Source organism: Corvus brachyrhynchos, unplaced genomic scaffold (assembly GCF_000691975.1).
Source record: "Corvus brachyrhynchos isolate BGI_N302 unplaced genomic scaffold, ASM69197v1 scaffold614, whole genome shotgun sequence".
In the NCBI taxonomy this organism is placed as follows: Eukaryota; Metazoa; Chordata; class Aves; order Passeriformes; family Corvidae; genus Corvus; species Corvus brachyrhynchos.
Genome location: NW_008237444.1, coordinates 738,342 through 756,008, shown reverse-complemented (window position 1 = coordinate 756,008; position 17,667 = coordinate 738,342). Strand labels below are relative to the sequence as shown.

Below are 17,667 nucleotides of genomic sequence, written 5' to 3'. Positions count from 1 at the left end.
CCACCCCCAAACCTTACTGCAGACACAGAGACCTTTCTCAGTGCAGATTGCTCAAGAGTTTGGGCTGGAAGCCTGAGTCAAAACTGAACAAAAGCTTGTCTGCTTAAGAAGAATTCACTTCCAGCAACCTCTGTTCCACAATGGCAAAGCTCTGTCAGCCACATGGGGCACAGCAGGAAGAAGAAGGGAATCCAAGAGGAAACTTGGCTTCATACCTATTGCAGCCTTAATCACCCTTTTTGAACAGAATTCAGCTGTCAGTCATGTGGAAGACAAACACCTGTGGGGAAGTATGGAAACAGCTCATATTAGAGATGATATTACAGCCAGCTGCTGCTGCTTGTCTGCCACTGTGTTAGGAGAAAACAGTAATGCAAGTCCTGTCATAAAATCTTATGATTGTGATGAATGAGGACACTGGGCAACGGGGGGAAATATTTTTTGAAAGAAAGAACAGGAATGATGCCAGGCTTTTATGGACTGATTGTTGTTGCTGCTGTTCTTTACTGGATCCTGGGCACAGGGAGATAGTTATACTGATGGACAATGAAACCTGTTCCCTTTCCCTCTCCTAAGGCTTCTGTTCCAATGTCATATTTTCTGTTTCCGCTTCCTGAAATTTCTTGGGTTATCATCTCATCTGGCCCTTCTAAAGATATTTTCAAATTATTTGCATAAATAATCCACCTAAACTTGTAATGTTTATTATTTGTCTCTATAAGGGGTATTGTGTAGTCTGCAGGGCCTATCACATTCATGTAAGACAGGTAGCTATCACTAGGTTAATGGATAACCAGTTTTATACCAGTATGAACTATGAAACCAGAGAGATTTCCATGCTGTATTTTGAATTACATATTGAAATCTTTGGTGCTGGCTGGTACTTAATCACAGACATGGAAAGATGATGTCCTTATGCCAGTCTGTAAAATTACTTTTATACCCACAGCTGCCTTCAAAAGATGCTCCTAGTGACTTGATAATTTTGCAATATACTTTCTGTCCCAGATGCTCACAGGTTCTTTCAGGGCAGAAGATTAATTTGTTTTGTTAGCAAAAGTGGTAAACAGATAATCTGACAAACCTGGTCTGGTGTGATACAGGCATTTTTAAAGCAGAGAGGGGAGAGTTTTAAAGTGGCTGTGGTAGGGAAACAAGGATTTGCTTCAACAGTTAGATTTGCTTATGGAGAGAAGAAGAAAAGTTAGGATAGTATTGAAGATGAGTGAGAGGCAGTAACAAAAGTCAGTTTCCTAGTTCTAAGTACTTGTAGATCTTCTTGGTGCCAGGAACTGCAGTTGTTCATTTTTCAGCATCTTTTTACTAGTTAGGATACTGTGACACATTCTCAATACAAAAATAAGGTAGACTGAAAGCTCTTTATGTTGTAACAAGTAGGTAAAAATTAAAGTTGTATACAGAATTAAAAACCAAGATCTGGATTAATGTCATAGTATGGTTTTAATTTGCTTAATAATTTACCATAGTACAGACAGGATTTTGACAGCAGTTTTTTCTGCATTAAATGAAACTGAAAGCTGATATCAGGAAACTCTGCAGAGAAAATTAAGTATTTAAAGAAATTCAGGGGCTTTGTTTAGAGTACTGCTTCCATTTTTGAAAGTCACATGTGGACCATTTTAATTCCAGAAGACTTTAAAAATTGCACCTTTAGTTACACTACAAAATATTGATGTTGGTATTAAAGAACTTTTTAGATTAAAGCTGTAAGGAGGTTGCAATGAACCCATGCACTTTTTTTTCTTGGAATTTAGGTGCTTATAGTATATATTCTGCTAATATTTCTGGGTTAGAATTTATATCTCTGGGTTGATATTATCATTAACTGGTGAGGACTTTAAATTGTAGGACTGTATCTGCAAAAATGATAGTAATCATCATTACTGCAGTCTGCAGGTCTGGACAAAAATACATGTGGTTCTGGTGACAAACAGAACAGGTAGAATCTTTCATTCACAGATACCCTTTGCGTTTGTACATTTTTAATATACTAGATGCTGCAAAAAGTGGGAGAACATGAAAACAAAAAAACCTCTGTTTCCTTCCTGGAATAAGCATGTTAAATATGCACATACTGCATTCTTGAAACAGCTTTGGGTTTGGACAAGCAATAAAAGAGCCCCTGAAACTGTGAGTAATACTTTTCATAACATTAATTTTACAAATTAAAAAAGGAATTTTATAAAATTACTTTTCCTCCCCCCATATATATGCGCTTTTCCTTTTCAAGAGTGTTGATATGTCTCAGTAGATTGTCGCTACTTGTTGATAATTTTTAACTTTCTGTGTATGTCAAAGGACACACATGCCTTTCCTCCTTGTGCTAACAGTCAGAATATTAGCTGTAACTTGAGGGGAAGAGTTAGCCAGGATCACAGTCCTCAACAAGGTTTTTCTGTTTTATCAGCGTTACATAGAGCATAGAGGAAAGTCTGTAGTCTTGAAATCATCTGTCCAAGAAAATAAAGGAATACAAGCAGGGTAAACAACCTTTTTTCTTTCTCTAGAAATAGCTAATTCTTTCACTGCTAGGTCAGCTACTCCCAGTCTAAAAGGATCTTGAGTGTGGAGATAGCTAAAGTTTACCTTGGATCAATGCATGATACCTCTAATGCAGCAACGTGATCATCTCTGCTCCTGCAGAGGTCACCCGAATGAAGGCATCATTTGCTTCTTCAATAGGGCACAAAAGTTACAACTCAGCACATTTCTTAAAGAGTAAACAGGTGAACCAGATAGTGTGTCACAGAACTATAGCACTGAACATGATATATTCAGCTGGAGGGTAGTGGCATCTCAAAAGTGAAGGTTTCTCTAGCATGCTTTCATATCAGCAAGTTTTTTAATTGCACATTTATACTATTGCTAATTTGCCGCACTGATTAAAATAGGAAGGAAATGCAGTTATATGATGGGACATTTGTGATTACTATTGCTAAGTCATTTGCACCTGTGCCAAACTGAGCAGGTTTATGCTTTTTGCAAAATGGAAGTATTAATGAAAGATGGGGAAATTGATGCAATCAGAAATTGTGAGTTTGGGCAAAGAAGGATCCTGCCTTGCTCATTTCTAACAAAACTAAGTGGCCTGGAGCAGTGATTTTATAGACTGCCATGATTCAAGATCTGTCTCTTAATTTGTGTTATAATATACACATACTTCTAATCTGAAGAAGGTATTCCCCCCGCTTCCCCAACAAAAAGAGAGAAAGAACCACTGTCCCATTGGACAGCAGAAATCTTTGGTATAGCTAGAAAACAGGGTACCAAAAATCATTTACTTTAATGGGAAAACACCAAAGGTCACTTATCCCAAGGCTCACTTATGCAAATCAGTTTTTCCAGAAAGAGTCACATTTCCAAGGAAGACAGATTTGAATATGTAAGATTAACGTTTATGTTCCTGAAATTCCTCCATAGAGTATCATTCAGATACTCTTCCAACATATCAAGAGCAAGGTCTCTGGGGGTTAGTTGCTCGTTTTCCTTATATAATGCTCTTCTGTCCCACTGATATGGCTTTTGCAACTGCTTTCTTTCAAAATTTTAAAACCTTGTTCTGCTTTCATTTTTTGCTTTTTTTTGACCCATTTAGGTAGATTAACAAGAGATGTTTGCTTCACAAAAGGCAAAAATACTGCAAACAGAACATGAAGGTTTTCTCATATCATGTAGTTTGAAGAACTCAGGCATAAACTGTAGGTTTTCAGTGGAGTCATCAGAAATACTAATGTGATATGTAGTATCTAATTGCATCTTGCACCCTGTTATAAAAAAAAACCCAAACCAAAGAGTGATTCAACAAGTTGTAAGTGAGATCTCTGCTGCAAAGGAAGTAGCAAAATTCCCATTGATGCCTTTAGACCGGGTTTTATGCCTAAATACCCAGTGGACACAATACCTGTAGGTATACACTGCAGTAACAAAGCACTTGTTACAGCACTGAAGGGATGGATTGGACACAACACTGAGACTCAGGTTAGTTAAGCATCTTAACTCAAACTGCCAGCCAATTAAAGTCAAAGAAAATGGTTTTGAGATGCTTTAGCTTACATTATTTGCCTTCTATTTAAGGAAATACACAAGTAACACATATGTTAAATTTAAGAGAGTTTTTCCTTTCTTCTTCTTGCTTCTCAGTCCTGAAAGTGAAGAACACTAGATCTTTGTGTCTTAGAGCATCTGGCTTGAGGGAAGGTGCAAGCTTGTTTGTAAATTAACCTTAAGTCTGCATTATTTCACTTCAGAAATGAAGAACCTCTTTACTTTGTGAGTCCTGGGCATGAAGAACAAAGGAAATAGTGACTCCATAATAGAGAAGAGCAAAAATTGATTTTGGAAGAGAAAGATAACCTTTGTTAGGTTACTTAAAATGTTGGGAGTGGAGGGTTTGTTTGGTTGTTTGAATAATTGTTATTTCCTTTCAATAACAAATTGTCGTAAGAAAAATCTCGGGAGACAAACACTTTTCTACCTTGTGTCTCTACATGGGAAGTCACAGTGATACCCTTTTACTCCTGAGTAATTGCTGAGCAAGCGCCCATGTTCACTGCTTATATGTTGCACTTTTCAGGGTGACATAACAAGCATCCTTCCATTCCCCCTTAAACCTCTCTAACAATTAATTTTCTGACCCTTTCTGTGCCAATATGGATCCAATGTCATCCAACAGTCATTGCCTTATAGGCCTCTCTGTGTAACAGAGGAACAACCTTCCAAATCCCTGGTGATCCGGACAACAGCCGTTTTCCCCAGGTGAAATGCTGCAGTCTGTTTCCAGTGAGACACTGGGCTCTTGCACACAAGGCATGTATTTGTGCTGATTAAGCACCTTTTTTTAATCAGGAGGGTGTGCACTGTTGAGCATGTTTGATTCAAATATAGAAGCATGAATTGGTTTACTCAGTTAAAAGCTTTGATCTGGCAGTAACAGAAAATAGGTGGAGCTAAAGTAGTGTTTATGGGTCCCAATTTACTTCTGGCCTCTAAAGCAGAATGCTAAAAATGGGTAGAAATTTCTTCACTGGCACTAGAGCACTGAGTTATTCAGAGTGAGAGATGCACTATTTCTCCTAATAACTTTGCTTCTTCATTTGGCTTTCCCTTGCTAGCCTGACACAAATAGGCTTCTAAATTATCATTATGCCATATGTTACTGCAAAATAGGAAGCATACATTGCGGCTATAGGACAAAACACTAGCTACAAGCTGTAGGAGCTTCAGTGAGACATACTCAGAAAACCTGCTCTTGTTCAAAAGCATAAAATTTACTTTCAGATTTTGTTCATTTCAGCGTGTGGATAAAGCCAAAACAGGTAGTGATTAAAAAGAGTATGCATATATTTTATATATTCTTTTAGGATGTGCCTGCCATCCTAGGAATTGGAAATAGTCAAAATATAGTGTTCTGTCCAACGAACTACTGCAAAGATAACAGATTTTTTAATGACCATTAACTTGGAACCAGTTCAATGATGCAGTTATAATCCTCAAAATTACTGATCAACCCTTTTCACCTAGTCAGCTGTTTGCTGTAACATGAAATGAGGAAACAGTTTCTTGGATGAGATAAACAAACAACTTGTTATCATTGCAAAATTATAAGTATGCTACACAAGCAAAATAGCTTTTTACATTTTGTCTTTAGCAGTTATCACTTGTGTTACTGTTCAACTCCATCTGACTGTTCCTGTATTCTTACGTAGTGTTACCTTAAAGAATTAAACCAGTTAATCATCCAGCCCAACTTTTTTTTAACATTTGCCATATTCACAGCTCTTAGAAGAAATTTAAGTGTAGAGATTGGTTTACTTAGGTGTTTTGGCTAACAAAGGTCAAGAGGGTTGGGTTATAAATGTGTGAATCATTAATTGTAGTGCGTGTTCCTTTTACAGTGTTGCTGAGAACTGCACAGGAGAACAGAGATTAAATACTTCCCCGCAGGCTGCAGTAGTTCTTCCCCCCAGTTGCCAGAGTTAACTCTGCCCTGGTACCAGGAGACATTTGCTCAGTTGTTTTGGTTGCTTCTGGTGGCCATTTGGAGATCTACAAAGAAATAATGTTTTCTGTGACTGAGTCCTTGCTTTTCCCAGAGAACAGAGCCTCATATTAAAGTGCCATAATATCCCATATTGTCAGGGTGTCAATCTGCCATTTCGTCAGATGCTTTGGTACACGTACATGTTTATAAAAGAGAAGGACTTTAGGTAGATCTCATAGCCTCACTCATGTGACTGATCCCAGCACATTTAACATGTGAATACTCCCACTGTGTTCAATGGGAACATTTCTGAGCTTAAAGTGAAGTTTATGAATTATTAGTTGCTGATTGGTGTCCCAATAGTATGCTTGCAAGTTCTGGGTCAAACATCTTGCTGTACCTGTAGGGTATCTTCTGAGGGTAGACATTACTTGTGACCAGGGATCAGGGACAGATCCCAGCTGGTGTGGGCTGTGGCTTTTTGAATTGCAGTCGTCAGTCACTGAGACTATTCATACAGTGTTACTGAGGGTCAATGCTCTGCACTGACGGAGTGGTATTGCCCTTAACATGGTCCATTTCTGAGTGAAAGTCTGGATGTGTTTGGGGGCTCTAAGAAGGGGCAGTCTGTCCCCATCCACACACATCTGTGGAGCTTAGACTGAGGCAGCCTCTCAGTGAGCCTTTTGGGGTTGACTCAGTATGGCTGAATGGTGAATGTAGACCAAAGAGCAGGCTTGAATATCACTGAACTGATACTGGTGAGATATACAGAGCATACAGCACTTGAAGCATGTGCTTCCCATTGCAGAAGATAGACATACATCAACAAGTACTACTGAAGAGGAATATTTTAGTATGCAAGATGCTCTCTAACCAGCAGCAAGATTAGCACTCAAGGAAAACTTGGAAAAGCAAGCAGTGAAAGCTTGTAGAAGAGGCAAACATTGCAAAGTATGTAGCTCTGTAAAAGGATGTGTAAAAGCCAGTAGTGAGAGCAGTGCTAATGTTTTGGCATCCAAATTCAAGTAGCAACCTTTGAGTCTATGCCAGTTCAGCACTGGGTGTGAAACTCTTGGCAGTTTGCCTTGACTTCACAGCATTTTTAGGTCTGGAGACAGAGAGCGCAGAGAGGGAGAGAGAGTGCAGAGACCTGAGTATTGAGATGATTTTATAAGTCTTGTTTGTTTCTCTTTCCTATTTACAAGAAATGATTAATGCCTTTAGGGACTATGGAGGATCTAACTCACAAAGCTTAGGTTGGCAAAACAAACTACGTCCCCCACTCCTTTAGAAATGGTACTTAGAAGTGTTAGACTGTATTTTGTCCTCCCTTTAAACAAACAAACAAAAGTATTTCTGGCCAAGGAAAGCTTTTATCTGATGTGATTTTCACTTTTCACATCAGCTTAAAATGCCAAACTTCTTTGTCAAGAGACAGTATGATTTTTAGTATCTCCCCTTTTCCCAGAATTATCAGAACTGCCTAGACTATCTGGAAACAAATGGCCACAGCTTCTGAAAAATCAGAAAAATTAAAAGAATTTTTCTGGTTTAGTTTGTGTTTGGACAAAAAATACACTACATCAAAATGTTTAACCTGATGCTTTAACTAAACTAATTGTAGATTCAAGGGGTGCTTTTCCAAAACAGTGGAATGAGGTTTTTTTGCTTGTAGGTGTGAATTTCCCCAGATCAGGTTAAATTTTATGTTTGTATTTACATAATGAATGCTATAAATTCAGAAATCCTCTCACTAATCTTTCTAAGAGTTTCAATTAACAGGTCCATAAGGATCTTCTAGATTTCAATAATTATGCATTTTACTCAGTTTTTTTGCCCGTCTGCTGTTTAAGGCAGCATTCCTCCTCTGTGTGGGAGGAGGGGGAGGGCAGGTTGTGCTTCCCAGCATTGCTGCCACAGACCTTAGCAGCAGAAAGCCCTGTCAGACAAAGGGGGTGATCTAGAAGGAGCAGGGTTAGCAGAGGCAAATTCTGCCAACCTCCAGTCACCAGCACATGAAAGGATTCCAGCAGCCCTTTACTTCTTTGCTTGTATTACCGTACAGTCATATTTGCTGTGATTTCTATGCCTATAGTGCCAGCTTTTATTGCTATCACCTTCCCTGTGGGCAGCACAACCCACAAATTTGCTGTTTTGGTTATTCCAGCATCCCTTTGGGAACTTCGATGTCAAGCATGACCGTGCTACTTCAAAGGAGAGATCCTAGAGGAAGATATTGTGTAAGCTCTTACAGGCATTGCTCAGAGCAGCAGCATATCCCACAGCCTGCCAATACACATGCTGGTTCGTTCCCACGCTGGCTTGCAGAAGAAGGTAGAGCAGCAGATTTCTCTACATTGGCAAATCCTATATAGCCTATTTTGTACTATTCACACTTTTTTGTTCCCCTGCACGTCTTGAATAGGATTAACGAATGGAGTTTTTCCTTTAAGCTCCGGTGAACTTTACTAAGATACTCAGAAACTGCACCAGAAGTTTTAAACAGTCTTTTTCACTAGTGGTTCACTTGGCACCATAATTTCCTGTCTTAACAGAGGCACTGACACTTTGTGGGTGACAGTTCTTGCTCTGTATCACCATCAGAGTGTGTGACATATTAACTTTAAAGCAACATAGAGATTTTATTTGCTGAAAACAGGTCTCTTTAAATATTGACCTCTTTAAACATTAAACATTATGGACAAACATCCCAGAATTGATGATGCAGGCATTGCAAAATAAATTACTGTTTAAACCATGGAATGTGCAGCATGACAGTTCAGTGCAGCTGTCAGGGCCTCCTTCATCTACCCTCTGGAAATTGCTCTCACCAGCTCTGATATTGGGGCTACCAGTGGTTTCAGATTTATTCCAGGAAGAATTACTGTCAAATAAGCATACTGATTAATAGCGTTAATGACTTCAAATCAATCTTTTATTATCTGTCCTCTGATTTGTGAAGTTAGTGCTTTGTGAAAAGTAAAGTGATGTTGGTCATTTGGGCACACCGAAAATGAAAGTATGTAACTTGAGAGGTATAAAACTTCAGTGGAAAGGCTTATAGCTTATTAATTTCCTCTCCAGATAAAAATGTATTTGTCAGTTCTTTAAAAATTTCAATCACTTTGGCATTTGTATTGCTTCAGGGAGCTTGTCCAGCTCTGGTTTCAAGTTCTTTGAGTCAAACATCTTGCCTGAAGAAGGGAGCACAAATTCTAAGCCATTACCACCCCTCTGAGTTTTTCTGCCAGATTTGTCTCCTTTTCAGTGCACCTCGAAAATAAGAAACAGCTGTTCTCTGGAAAGACTCGGAGGAGTATTAACAATGCTTTACACCAGATATGTTTTACTTCAGCTCGGAAACAATCCTTTAGCAAGCAAGCTTACCTATAATCCAGTAGGAAGACTTTTAACAAAGGAAGAACTTGCAAGACCATGTGCAGACTGCACTTACTGCAGTATGGAAAACTGGTGACTTATCTTCGGCATAGAGTGATAAACCTTCCTTCTACACTGCATTTTAGGTGAGACCAGAAGCACGACTTTGAAACAAACCTCCCCATTTTTCCCACTTACCAGCTGCAGAGAGGTCTCAAATCTTATTATCTGGATTACCTGCAGGTAATTCCAATCCAGAAGATGTGCCTCTGGAGTGCTTCAGCCACTAAATGAGCAACAGAATCAGAGCAGGATCAATCTAAAGTAAAACCTACTGAAATTAATGTATTGTGGAATACCCATGAATTGTTTTATTTCATAGATCCACTCCTACTGTGTTTATCCCACTTGTCAGTGCATGCATAGCCCAATGATTTTCTGATATATAATTGATTACCATTTCAGCTGCAGTATCACCTTTGGTAGGTGTTGACTAATTCATAAATAAACTAAAAATGGGGAAAAAAAACCCAGAAACCAAAGCCAAAGAGAAGAAATGGTCTCTGGTCCAAAACAGAAGTGTAATTTCTGTCTAATGCTTTTTCTTCTGCTACTGCAAAGCGTGGGAAGGAAACACTGGGCTTCCAGTCGCAGGCAGGATTAAAGCTCAGATGACTTAAGTCACTGTTACTTCACTACTTCAGTGGACAAAATAACTGCACATCCTAGATAAAGATCTAGAAAAAAAAAAAGTATTTTACCATAAGCACTTACTGCAAATTCAAAATATGAGTGTAGGTTTTTAATTACCACCATAAGAATATTACACCAGGATAAATAACAGAATTCACTCAGGTATTTTCTGCTCTTGATTCCAAGCCTCCAATTTTACTACATTAGAAAGGACAGGCTGGAAATGAGTGGAGATGGCTGGTGCCATGAGAAACCACAGATTCATCCAGCACAGCTCTGCAGAATGTTATCCAAAGCCCTACAATTTAGGCTTGCCTTTGGATGCTAAATGTTTCTGTATGTATCTCTCCATCTATCTATAGGCATATATTCTCAATTCAGGCAGCATTTGGAAATTATTTCTACCTCAATGTTTACATCTGTCTCTTCCTGTTTAAGCAAACCTGCATTGATCTGCTTTAGATTAAGACCATGTGTTATACCTCGTAATATTAAGAAGGTTTACCCCAGCCTGTATTCTAGCTAGCAATATTCTCCTCAGCAGAAGCTGCAGGCTAATTCTCCACCTAAAGATTTGCAAGTGTGTTTTAGGTTTCTAGAAGACTCCTATGCTCTAAAAGAATCTACTTGGAAGAATCTGGGAGAATTTCTGCTGGGAAAAGAGATCGCTCCTTGGCACCGTCAGTTACTTAGATGCGTTCCCCATTCCCCATTTTTCAAAGACCCTAGAGTTCCTGTCCATCATTTCCAGTGCTGCTGGCTTTGCATGTCAGCGAATTTCTTTCTTTTTACAGTGATCAGAGAATTGAAGACCTTCCTACCATGTGCATCTAGAGGTAGGCAACTGGGCTGCTCTAGTATAAATTATGTTGAGTATACATAAACCGGAATTTTACCAGGACTAGTTAATTTAAAAATCTAAGTGGAAGGTTACAGTCAGCTGAACTGATCTTGGATGACCTACAGATAAAAGATGCAGGTTAATTCAGCTGTTAATCTGAGTAATGACTATCCAGAGGAAAGTATTGATCTAATTACAGGTAACTGCTGAAAACATAACAATTCTACAATAGACATGCCCTTCCAAAAGGTGTTAACTAGTATACAAAAGATGCCAGATGACTGAAAAAAACCAACTCCAAATTGTTGTATGTGAGCACGAAGCAGTTTATCCTGTAAAAAAAACCAAAACCGAAACACCTTTCCCACAAAGAACTAGAACACAAAGTCTTGGGCTTAATTTTGTAGAGAAAATTTGGACTCCCAGCCACTTCTGAGCAGACTGAGCAGTGGTGCTGCTTTTGAGTCTGCTAGATATTACATAGGTAGTAATAATTTTCCTGCCATCACTGGTGAAAGTTAAAATCCAAGACAACTGAGAATAAAAGCAGTAGATAAATTGGCAGCTTTGGCCTATGTGCCCTTTAATCTAAACAAGTCTGAATATTCAGTTTTGCAAGTGTGGTTGTGCAACTCAAGATAACTGCTCCACTTCTGTCCCAATGCTCTTTAGTTAGTCACTGCCTGCAATATTTTCTGCAATACCTGTCCTTGACACTATCCAATATAGATGATTATAAATTTATGTGTATGAAAAGTATATTCTTTGTGTGTGTGAAGCTCTTGTTTTCCTACTGCCTCTTATGAAAACTTCTTCTCTTTCTTTGCCTCCATCCCCGCTCTCTGCACTTCACACTCAGAAAGGCTTTGCTGACAGTGCAGCCACTCATGGAGAACAAGCAAAACATCTCAGAAGCTGGCCAGCATTTCACTTGAATAATTCAAATTATCCATGTATTTAAAGTCAGAAATATGCTTACATAACTTAATTGAATTAGGACGTTACACAAAAAAATACTTTATCTAAGTCTGGCTTACCTAATGCTTTCTGCTGGTGCTACCAAAGAGTCAGCCTGAGTCTGTGACACCAAGAACATTCAGAATTTTAAAAGGAAACAACACAAACTCAGATCTTTATTCTTCCAGGTAAGGAAATCACCCAGCTTGGGGACTTATTTGGCAGAACTTAGAATGTATCAAATCTGGCTGAAGATCTGGAAACTCAGTGTCTTGCTAATGCCTTTAAAAGGGAAACTCACTCAAGATGAATACAATGATGACTGCAAATGTTTTGTGACTGTGAATAAAAATGCAACCAACACAGTGACACATCTAAGAAATGCTTTTATAAGACACACAGCTGCACTGCTGAACTACTGATGGTCAAATCTCAGGACACAAGCTTTCCTCCACCTGACAAAGACCATTCAATTTTTAAGACTTTATATGGGCAGCTTTCTAGCTGCCAAAGGTTGTTGAAGCATTTCAGTTTTGTTTTTCGCACATTGTCAAAAGATTTTTTGTTTTGGGTTGTGAGCTTTCAAAGGCAGAACAGAAATATCGACAAAGGCACTATTCATGTCAGTATTTAACTGCTGATTGACAACTCTTTTTCTGCATGCTGGTGGAAGCTGCTGAATTATAGCTTTGGCTGGAAGGAGCTGACAGTGAAATTGAATACCTCTTCCTCAATCCCAAATAACTGCAAATCTAAAGAGTCTTTTGTTGAAAGATTACTGAGTTTCAGAAAGCCAGGCAAGAAAGAAAAAAAAATTTTTTCCCCAGTTCTTTCCTTGTGCTTATTGCTACAGTCCAACTCTGACCCCTGAACTCAGGGTAGATATTTCTGCCATCCTCATCAGCATGCCATCTAACAAAGAGGTTGTTAGTTTCTGTTAGGTGTTTTTTTTTTCCTCCCACATCATTTCAATGAAAGAAGAACAAAACTAAAATTGCTGGATGTTCCTATATTTAAAAATTCTACAGTAGAAAAAAAAAGAAAAGTTGAAGAGATGGATCTTGTTAAGTAATGAGCCCTTGTTTTCTATACAAGGAATAAAAACCAGAAAAAAACAAATAGGCAGGTATTTTAGGTTTTACATCTTCTGACAAAATGTTATTTCACATTTTTAAGCAGTATTTACACATAATTGTCTACTAAAAGAAATGGTGCAAAGTTTCCATGAGACAACTGCCACTTCTACTTTTTCTGATATTTTGAGCTTTCATTTTTGAATTTCTCCTTTTAAAAGAGGAGCCTGGAGAAGGCTCGGGGGGGGTCGTCTCATCACTGTCTGTAACTCCCTGAAAGGAGATTGTGGTGAGTAGGGGGCCAGTTTCTCCTACTGTGCCTGCAGTGAGAGAACAAGAGGGAATGGCCGTAAGCTGACACAGGGGAGATTCAGATTAGATACAAGAAAAGAATTGTCACTGTTAGGGTAGTCAGACACTGCAATAGGTTGCCCAGGAATGTGGTGGAGTCACCATCCCTGCAGGTGTTCAGAAAACATCTGGTTCTGGCACTGGGTGATGTGGTTTAATGGTTTAGGGCAGTGCTGGGTTGATGGTTGGACTTGATGACCTTAAAGGTCCCTCCCAATCTTGATTATTCTATGATTCTATGAAAACACTTACCTGAATATTGCAGGACAAACAGGCTGGACTTTGTCTTTCAAATACATGGAAACAGCTTGGCATTTACATGGGCCAAAATACTTGGAAGTGTTTCCATTTCAGAGGTGGACTTTTTGAATGGTCATATAGCAAGTGAGGCAGAGTCAGCCCTAATATTATATTCTACCATATAATAATATACCAGGAATAAAGGGCCTATGGCTACACTATCATTTGAATTTTCTCTCTGGTATGAGACCATTTATCTAATTTAATGTTTCTGGATAATCTCACATGTCAAATAAATGTGAAATAATTGAATCGATAGAAATATCAAGATGATTGTTTTTCAAAAGAGAGAAAGACAGTGAAAAGATGAGGGAAGCAGCAAAAGGAGAATAGTAAGATACTCATAAATGTTCATGTCCAATGCAGCATTTTGACAAAAAGTTGTGTGAGATTTTGTTCTCTGGGTGGCCAGTACTTTTGCCACGCTCCTCACTGTGTAAATTCTGAAAGAGGCCCACCTTTTTATCAAAAATTTTCACCTGTTCAGGTGCTCCTCCATTACTTGACACAGAACAGATCTTCTTGCACTTCATGTTCTTTTAGACTTTTAAACCATTGGAGAGAATATGACTCAGACAGTCTGGCATTCTGTTCCCAGAATCTGTCCTAGTTAGGGAGGTGTTTCCTCACATTTCTTAAGAAAGGTGCTGGTGTCATCAGCCTCTCAACAGAGATGCCAATGGATCTCTTCACAACCTAACTATCAAGCTTTCAGTAGTAACTGCTATTTTATAGTGTTCCACAGGCTTTTATCATGACCTTAAAGCCTACATTTCTCCGATTATTGTCTCAGTTCTTGCAAAAATAAATCAGTTGCCATTTTCAGACTTCATATGCACAAGATTTTGGGAGTAGTGCATGAAGAGGAGACCTTTGAGTAGAAGACTTCAGCAGCAGTTTTGTCTTTCACTTTTAAACTCTTTTTTACACAAACTTAAACCAACTAATCTTATAAAGGAGAACTGTTTTAAATGCCTTCAGAGGAACATCAGGGAAATGATCCTACCAAATGACAATGAGAACTTTGCCTGAAGGTATGCAGCCATCACTTTGGTAGGGCCCGCACAAGTAGTGTGCCAAGACCAAAAAAAGAGATCAACCCCACAAAACTTCTTAAGAATGCAGAAAGAAAATTTCCCCCATATATAGAAGGAAGCCTCTTTGAGCCCTAGCTCCTTAAATGATAATGCCTTACCATCCTTGCTTTCTACTTTATATGCACCTAAGTCTTGTACATACATATCTAAATACTTACATATAAGCATCCACATTATTTCAAATTCAATTTTCCCCATGGTTTTTTGGAATTCAGCTGATTCCAAAATTTGACTTCAAGGTTGCTACAGGAAAGGACTATTCTAACATCACAAGCAAACTGCTAAATTCAGTAAAAGAGCCTTAAAAATTCATAGTAAATAACACAAAATATCTCCAGAAATGCATACCTTTTATCAGTACAACATGGACTGTGTCACAAGCAGCAGAGTATTTTACATAGCCCTATTCTGTGGTGCTTTCAGCCCAGCAGTAACTGTGGTCAGATGAGTAAGGATGTCTCAGAACTTCATCCAAACCCTCATAGTCTCTTTTTGCCAGTAACTGTGATTCCTTTCTTCCTCATGTCTGTCCAATTCTGCTTCTAGAACTACTTAAAAAGTAGATTTAGGTTACTGTTCTGGACAGCTGTTTTCACCTGCATATGGGAGACATAGACACACAAAGAGTAGATATAAACCACAAGTTTATCTGAACTACTTTGGTTTGTTTTTGTGTGTATTTGTACTCTGCCATGCACACTCTTAAATGTTACTCCAAGGAGCAAAACTTGAGTAGAAAAATATTCTGGTGCTTCATCCAGAAGCAGTGAGTGAAGGTCCTCAGAACACCACAACCTCTGGTAACTTTGAACAAATCATTCTTTCTTTGCCTGAGGTTTTTAATCTCAACAACTGTGTAGTAGTTCTTCTTTTCCCCTACAACTTTTTCTGGTTTTATCTTCAGACAATATAAGCTCCCAGTACAGGAAATTCCTTGCTGTGCCTTTGACTGGAACCAGAACGAGAAAACTCTGTCTCACCTTCAACTTTCTGTGCACTCTGTGGGAATGACACTAAAATAAGTGCTAAAAAAATTTGGCCAGCTCTGTTGGGGCCATTCAAACTAACATTAGTTTTAGCTGTTTTCAGCTTTTTGGTTCCACTGTGCAAAGTGGTAGTTTTAAATATGTTATTGCTAAATTAGTTTAACAGTTCCTGTATAAACATAACTAAGTACCATCTAAACAACTAAACCACTGTTTTTCATTAGGTGCCTGACCAGGGGGAATTTCCAACAAGAACTGACGTTATACTTCTGTTTGTGAAACAGACAGACAGTGTCACCTGTATCATCCCTGGGCTGCATTGCAAAGGCTTATCTTTGTGTCAACAAGATGATGTGACCTGTCCTCATCATTGATGCAAAAGTACTGGCAATCTGGGAGAACTACAGCTGGCAAAGTTAGAAGTCAGCTCTGTGACTTTCATGTGGGGTCAGATGATGGGAACAGACAACTCATTTTAGACAAGCAAAAGTAAACAAGTTTCAAATAGGCGATGTTTTTGACATAACCTCTATTTCTAGAGAAAAGCAAAACCTAATACACATTCTGACCAAAGGCCAAATGCTGAGCCTTGGCTGCATATGCCGTCAAAACTGAACCCCAACTTCAGCTCAAATCAATATAACCATGTGATTTTGCCAGCTCCACCTAAGTGTAATAAAGTAGAACTCAACCTACCATAACACTGATTAATACATTTCATGTTTAAGCAAAGATACAGAACTTTAAATTAATGGCAGTCCAAGAAAATGAAAGTCAGTGTAAACCAAATAAATACCTTGAGGTACAAAATTTAAGCCCCAGACATTTACCAAGGCATAGCTTAAATGCTCTGTGCACAAGAGAGTACATCTGAAGGAGTAAGAGATGTGCTAAGAAACCAGACATTAGACCTGCAGAAGGAGAAGAAACTCATGGATGGACTTAAGTCAAACCTGTCACCTCAGTGACAGTGACAGTGTCAGTTTAAAGAACAGCAAGCAATCTGATGAGTGCCACTGAGAACTGGACACTTGCAGCTGAATCCAAGAAAAAAGTACAAAAACAGTTCTCCAGCTCTTTTTCCACTGAAGGAAGGAGTATTTTCCCTTTTGAGGTGCCTACTGCCTTGAATTAGCTTTACACCCTCTACTTCCTCTGGGCCCACCACAATATGAGACTACAATGAGCCTTCTTCCAGAACATCACAGGTTTCATTCCATGCTCTGTCTTGGCTGTCCCTTAGGAATATGACTGTATGAGGTGCAGAGTCTGACATACAACATGAGTTAAATCCTCAGGCACTCTGCTCTTAGCAATGCAGGTTATGAAGTCCAGGGCACTTCTAACTGTGTTCTGGCAGAAGCGACACAGGACACCTGCTCAAGCTCTGGTCACAGTTGTATGCATTCTTTGAAGCCAGACGGGCATTAATTGTTATTACATTTAGTTTTTTAATAAGTAATTCCCATCTCACACATACAATCTGTACACACAGATTCAGATACAGTTCTTGGGAGTTGGTTGGTTTATATAGACATCGATACAGTTGGTTGCATATAACCACCTGTCCTTAACTGGCACATCTCTCACTGTAATTATTTTTATGGTAAAAAAAATGTCTTTCGCCAAAGAAATATTGATCCATTTGGGGTGCACTACATGATTTATATTCTTAGAACGTGAAAACATACCCCTCAGAACCCTCCCAATTTGTTTTTCTGTATATATTCCATTTAGCTGAGTTTATATATTTAGAAAGTAAATCATAAATATTTAGAGAGTAGAAAATTAGAGCCAAGGAAAATGTTAAATAAATCTGAAGTGTGTGCATGTTATGACACAGTTTTTAAATTTCTGCCTTCCCAAGTGGAAGTGGAGATCACATATTATAGGGTGACTATATATATATTCTCTATTTTAAACCGTATTATGATTTAAAATATTTTACTACTAAGTAGAAAAGCACACATCTTAAACAAACCTGTCT

General features: G+C 38.6%; 1 long non-coding RNA gene across 2 annotated transcripts; it reads left to right on the top strand.

Moving 5' to 3' along the window:
* LOC108446030 lies at positions 1-16,278 on the top strand. 2 transcript variants are annotated; one of them, XR_001861134.1, is made up of 5 exons: positions 1-290; positions 2,016-2,151; positions 8,172-9,528; positions 9,626-10,911; positions 15,905-16,278. It is a non-coding gene; the product is annotated as an uncharacterized LOC108446030 (long non-coding RNA). The 2 variants fall into 2 exon arrangements; XR_001861133.1 differs by having other exon boundaries at positions 8,172-10,911.
* Positions 16,279-17,667: the final 1,389 nt, after the last annotated feature.